Raw genomic sequence first — 6299 nt, 5'->3', positions numbered from 1 at the left:
CCAAAACAAGAGGCATCACAATCCCAGACTTTCGCCTCTACTACAAAGCTGCCATCATCGAGACAGTATGGTATTGGCACAAAAACAGACACATGGACCAATGGAATAGAATAGAGAGCCCAGAACTGGACCCACAAGTGTATGGCCAATTAATCTTTGACAAAACAGAAAAGAGTATCCAATGGAAAAAAGACAGCCTCTTCAACAGGTGGTGTTGGGAGAGCTGGACAGCAACATGTAGAAGAATGAAATTAGACCACTTTCTTACACCATTCACAAAAATAAACTTGAAATGGATAAAGGACCTAAAAACCCTAGAGGAGAAAGCAGGAAGCAGCCTCCTTGACTTCAATCGCAGCAATTTCCTCCTCAACACGTCCCCAAAGGCAAGGGAATCAAGAACAAAAATGAACTATTGGGACCTCATGAAAATAAAAAGCTTCTGCACTGCAAAGGAAACAATAAAAAAAACTAACAGGCAACTGACATAATGGGAAAAGATAGTGGCAAATGGCATATCAGATAAAGGGCTAGTATCCAAAATCTACAAAGAGCTCACCAAACCTTATACCCAAAAAATGAATAATCCAGTGAAGAAATGGGCAGAAGACATAAACAGACACTTCTCCAAAGAGGACATCCAGATGGCCAATAGGCACATGAAACGACGCTCAGCATCACTCATCATCAGGGAAATAGAAATCAAAACCACACTGAGATACCACCGCAGGCCAGTCAGAGTGGCTAAAATGAAGAAATCAAGAGACTATAGTTGCTGGTGAGGATGTGGAGAAACAGGAACCCTCCTACACTGTTGGTGGGAATGTAAACTGGTGTAGCCACTCTGGAACACAGTATGGAGGTTCCTCAAAAAACTAACAATAGAACTCACCTATGACCCAGCAATAGCATGGCTGGGGATCTACCCAAGGGATACAGAAGTACTGATGCATAGGGGCATGTGTACCCCAATGTTCACAGTGGCACTTTCTATAATAGCCAAATCATGGAAAGAGCCTAAATGTCCATCATCTGACGAGTGGATCAAGAATATGTGGTATATATACACAATGGAGTACTACATGGCAATGAGAAAGAATGAAATATGGCCATTTGTAGCAAAGTGAATGGACCTCAAGGGTGTCATGCTACGTGAAATAAGTCAGGCAGAGAAGGACAGATACCATATGTTTGCACTAATAGGTCTAACAGGAGAAACCTAACAGGACCATAGAGAGGGGAAGGGGAAAAGAAAGCTGGGGAGAGAGAGGGACGCAAACCATGAGAGACTATTGAATACTGAAAACTAATCTAGAGCTGAAGGGGGAGGGAGGGGAGGGAAGGGGGTAATGGTCATGGAGGAAGGCACTTATGGGGAGAAGCACTGGGTCTATGTATTTTTTTCTTTTCTTTTTTAAGTTAATTTATTTTGAAAGAGAGTGTGAGAGTGAGAGAGCAAGGAAGGGAAAGAGAGAGAGGAAGAGAGCAAAAGAGAGGGAGGGAGGGAGAATGTCAAGCAGATTCTGTAATGACAGAGCAGAGGCTGAAGCAGGGCTTGAACCCATAAACCACAAGAACACAACCGAGCTGAAATCAATAGTCAGACACTTATTGGACTGAGCCACCCAGGTGCTCCTGTGCTATGTGTTTTTGAAACTAGTTGGCATTTTAAACCTATGTTTAGGGGACCCTGGGTTACTCAGTTGGTTAAGCATCTGACTCTCTATTTGGGCTCAGGTCACAATCTCACTGGTTGTGGGTTGGAGCCCCGTGTGGGGCTCTGTGCTGACAATGTGGAGCCTACTTGGGATTCTCTCTCTCCCTCCTCTCTCTCTGCCCCTTGCCCTCTCATACTTGCATGTGCTCTCTCTCTCTGTCTCTCTCAAAAATAAATATTAAGAAAAATAAAGTTATGTTTATATTCCTATGCGCAGTATACAAGAGATGGGGAATCCCTAAATAAGGGTTGGCTAAATAAATAAGTATTAGAATTGATGACTTCTTTAGCTTTATTAAGTATTTAGATATGTCAGATAGTATTATAGAGTATGGTAATAGAAAGATAAATTAATGTTTCAGATAAATCCTGAAAGAATTCATGGAAGAATGGAGGTTAGAATAGAACAGGTTAAAAAAAAAAAACGGCTAAGGAGCAGAGTAACACGAAATGACGCGTACCCAGTGCTAAGCTCTGTTTCTCAGAGGAAAGAAAGCCACAGCTAACTTGCAGGGATACTTTATTCTGCAAACCATACATTCCTTTTTCTTGTCAGCAGAAAGAAATTCTGCATATTCTGTGCCTTGAAAATCAATTTCAGTTAGAATAATTAAATAAAGAAAAGTAAAAGTGATTATGCTATTCTAAGTATTGAAAAAATTAGGAGCAGAGCCATACAGTGGAAATGTAACCAGAAAGTGAGTTAAAAGGTGTGAGTTCAAGCTACCGCTGGGCACCATCAGCAGAAATCATTTCTTTCCTATTTTAATATATGGGTTCAACTGTTTTTAGTAGATGACTTCTCTTCCTGTCATAACAAATTGCTGAAAACTTAGTGGTCTAAACCAATGTTAATTTATTGTCTTACAGTTATATAGGTTAGAATCTGACGTGGGTCTCATTGGGCTAAAATCAAGATGGCAACAGGGCCACATTGCTTCTGGAGGCCTTTCCAGCTTCTAGAGGCTGCTCACATTCCTTGGTTTGTGTTCCCCTTCCTCTGTCTTCAAAGTCAGCTACATAGCATTTTTCTAATCCTGTTTCTGTTATCACATCTCTTTCTCTGACCACAGCTAGAAGAATTCTCTAGATTTAAGGATTAATGTGAGTGGGTGGGGCCTATCTATACACCCGAGAAAAATTTCTTCTTCACAAGGCCATGCCCTCGGTCACAATCTCCAAAGTTTCTTTGGCCACATAAGTTTATATAGTCACAGGTTCTGGGGATTAAGACGTGGAGATGTTTTGGGGGCATTATCCTGCCTACCACATGAGTAAAGTAGAACTGTCTTAGGGAATCTCCAAGATAACTTCAGACCTGACGTCTGTGACAGAGCTGCTACTGTCCCATGCCTTCCCCGTATGCTCATCTCCAGTCAAAGCCAACTCGGTGACTCAGTTGGTTAAGCAGCCACGCTCTCGGTTGTGATCTTGTGGTTTCATGAGTTTCAGCCCTGCGGCTGGATCTGAACACTGAGCCTGTTTGGGATTCTCTCTCTCCCCTCCCCGATTCATGCTCACTCTGTCTCTCTCAAAATAAATCCGTAAGTTTAAAAAAAAATGGGTTTAGATGGAAGCACGAGTGATTTGACTTTACTTTTTGATAAGAAATTTCCCAATAGTTGAGTTTGGTGGAATATCATTGAAGATCTATAACAACAGCTTTTCATCAGTCCAAAATGTGTAAGTTTAAAGATAAAGACAGTGGAGATGATATTGAGATCATTAAGATCTAAAAATCTTATGAGATTATTACCTCTCAGAAAAAAAAAGTTATTGAACACAACCAGAATTCCAGATACTACGTTATCAGAATAAATTCTAGTATAATGGATACACAAAATATTTTTCAAGTAAAGAGGAAGATGCTATGGGGAAGTGGGGTGTTTTTTTTTTTTGTTTTGTTTTGGCAGTTTTCAGCTTTTTGGCTTTTAAAATGTGGGTAGAACAGTTCTTTCGGTTGTGGGATGTTGAAAACGTGCATCACCCAGAAAATACTCTGATCCCGGGTTAGTTCTTCATTGCTGTGACAAGAAAGAAGGAGGAGAGAAGCTGAGGAATATGTGGTTCTTTCTACTTACGTAATGGCCTGAAATTCATAAAAGCTTCCTTCCTCGAAAACAAACATACAAATAAATACAGTCTTACACAGTTAGCAATTTGGTAACCAGGAAATTCTGGAACATTTGTTATGCTTTTCTTATCCTACTCAAATTTGACAATTTGGTGGGAATGACTGTACTTTGAGAAATACTGTTTGGACATTTTTACTGTTATGTTTTCTCTTCCACCTGGTGGAAAGCAGAGTAAAGAAAAACTAGTGAATCAATACGATAGTTCTAAGGTCTTAGAATGTTAGAGTTTAAAGGACTCACACAGGCTATTTCCCTCAACCCCCTACAAAACATGCATCTGCTCAGTAACATCATCCAAATGATGGCTCAGTAAATGGCTATCCAAATGTGACTGGACATCCACCCGTTTCTCACCATGCCAGCTTCTAGGGTCTTACTTTTTGATGACCACACCTGAATGGATTCTGATTCCTTACCATTCTTTTGAATAGCACCCAAGGTAGAACCCAATGTTCCTGCTGAGATTTGAGCTGGGAAGAATCTAACGAGTCTATCACCTTCTTTACCCAAAAAACCAGACAAGTCTACCATCCCTGCTGTGTTGCAATCACAGAACAGTATCAACATCCAGTGCAGTCGCAGCCACTCAACTTGCCCATGTGAAGTGGTGCAGCCATGCCTGTCTTGTGCAGGTAGTTGGGATCTATCTGTTTGGATTTCATCTGTGAAGATCCAAAGACTGTGACTGCCATTTAAGGTTCCCCATTGATCCCAATGGCATTGCATTCACCAAATGGAAAAGTCATGCCTCCTGAGCCATCATCTCTGGAACCTTCCAGCTGCTGCTGGTGTCCTCAGCCAGGCTGACTACTAACCTGCTTGTGGCTGGTGGCCTCGGCACAAACTCATCAAATTGACCCCGGAAGAATTTGCAAGATCTGGTTTTACTTTTATGGCTTATAGATTTGTTATATATTTATTTTGTTATCTGTGGTCAGAATGAATGAGCTTAAAATGTCTGTGTGGATAAAATGATCAAATGCATTAAGATGGCAGAACCAATTTCTTATGGGAAAGCTAGGCTGCCTATACATTGTCTGCATGATGATTCCCACAGGGTCTCCAGCTTTGAAGAAAGCAGCTGCCTGCACAGTGATGCTTTGAATCCCTTTAATTTGTAGCTATTGCTTAATTAGAAGTAAGCTTTAGATTAATATATGTGGAAAGTTAACATATTGACATGATTTTATGCTAAAGAAGAAACAACTAATACCAGATTTGTTCCTGAGCAGATTTGATTCAGAATAGTAAGGTGAGGATAAGAGCGGATTGTTCTCAGTTTGGTTCTATAAATAGTTTGTGACAATTCATTTATCTGCACAACTGAATTAAGTGACTCGGGACTAAAATTAGAACCAACATGGCATGTGGCTCACAGTTCCTGAGGCAGCTTCTTCTCACTCCTTCCAAAATACTTCTGAAGACTCAGAAAGAATGAAAATTCTCCAAGAAAATGGAACACCAAGACTGACAATCCATTAACTGCCAGGATTTTGGAGAAAATTCCACCAACCACAAAACCTATGGAGAGGAATAGAGAACTATAATTGGAAGCATTTCCAACTTTGGCTGCTTGGAGGAGCAAATCTGTCCCCATGAGAAGACAATCTGCAGCTTCATTTCTCCCCCCTGCCTAGTTCTTGGCTGTGCATTTGGAATCTGAAATATCAACCGCAGAACGAGCTGCATAGACAGCACTTACAGGTAACCTGAATATTACCTGTATCGATCTTCCATTAAAATTTTATTTTAAGCCTCATCTTAGACTTCAAGAAGGTAGGCAGTGGTATCTGGATCCAGGGGAAGCTTCGTAACAATCAGTAAAGCCGAGTGTGTGGAGAGAAACCTGGGAAGTCATTCCATTTTTCTAGTCTTTAGCTCAACAACTACTATCCCGTGTTTTTCAACACGATTTAGTCTATGTCACTTTAAATGTATTCTGACTGAATTTCTGTACATCTCTCCCCTAACCAGGTAATGGCTGATCCTGTGGAAAATGGAAACCCTAATATGGACCATCATTTTGAAAAGCTTTCCCAGAATGCAGAAGAAAAAAAAGATAGACACAGAATCATAAGAAAAGATGGTAGATATAGGATAGACAGAAAAAAGAGCTAACCCAGGTATAACTAATGTGCTTGAAGAAACTTAACCAAAACAATAATAAACTTTTAGCAACAATAACTTCCTTGTATCAAAGGACTAGGTCTTCAGATCCAAAGAACTCAATCTAATAAAAATAGACTTGCCTATAGACATATGATAACAATATTTAAACATGAGGATAGCCAAAATATCCTAACAGCATCTCACATAGAGGAAAAAGGTCATCTCTAGAGCAATAATACATCAGGTGGCCTCAGATTCCTCTTCTGCCAGGGAACAGTGAAGGAATTGCTACACAGTTTGGGGAAGGGAGAAAAAAAGACTCAAGAGTTGTATACCTA

The 6299-nt window shown here is 40.4% G+C and overlaps 1 long non-coding RNA gene across 1 annotated transcript; it reads left to right on the top strand.

Moving 5' to 3' along the window:
* The first annotated feature begins 5214 nt into the window (after window positions 1-5214).
* Window positions 5215-6033, top strand: LOC115296723. Its single transcript, XR_003911017.1, has 2 exons — window positions 5215-5556; window positions 5827-6033. It is a non-coding gene; the product is annotated as an uncharacterized LOC115296723 (long non-coding RNA).
* Window positions 6034-6299: the final 266 nt, after the last annotated feature.

The sequence above is a fragment of the Suricata suricatta genome, chromosome 7 (genome assembly GCF_006229205.1).
Source record: "Suricata suricatta isolate VVHF042 chromosome 7, meerkat_22Aug2017_6uvM2_HiC, whole genome shotgun sequence".
Lineage (NCBI taxonomy): Eukaryota > Metazoa > Chordata > Mammalia > Carnivora > Herpestidae > Suricata > Suricata suricatta.
Note: the sequence above shows the minus strand (reverse complement) of the source record. Positions and strands in the feature narration are given on the sequence as shown.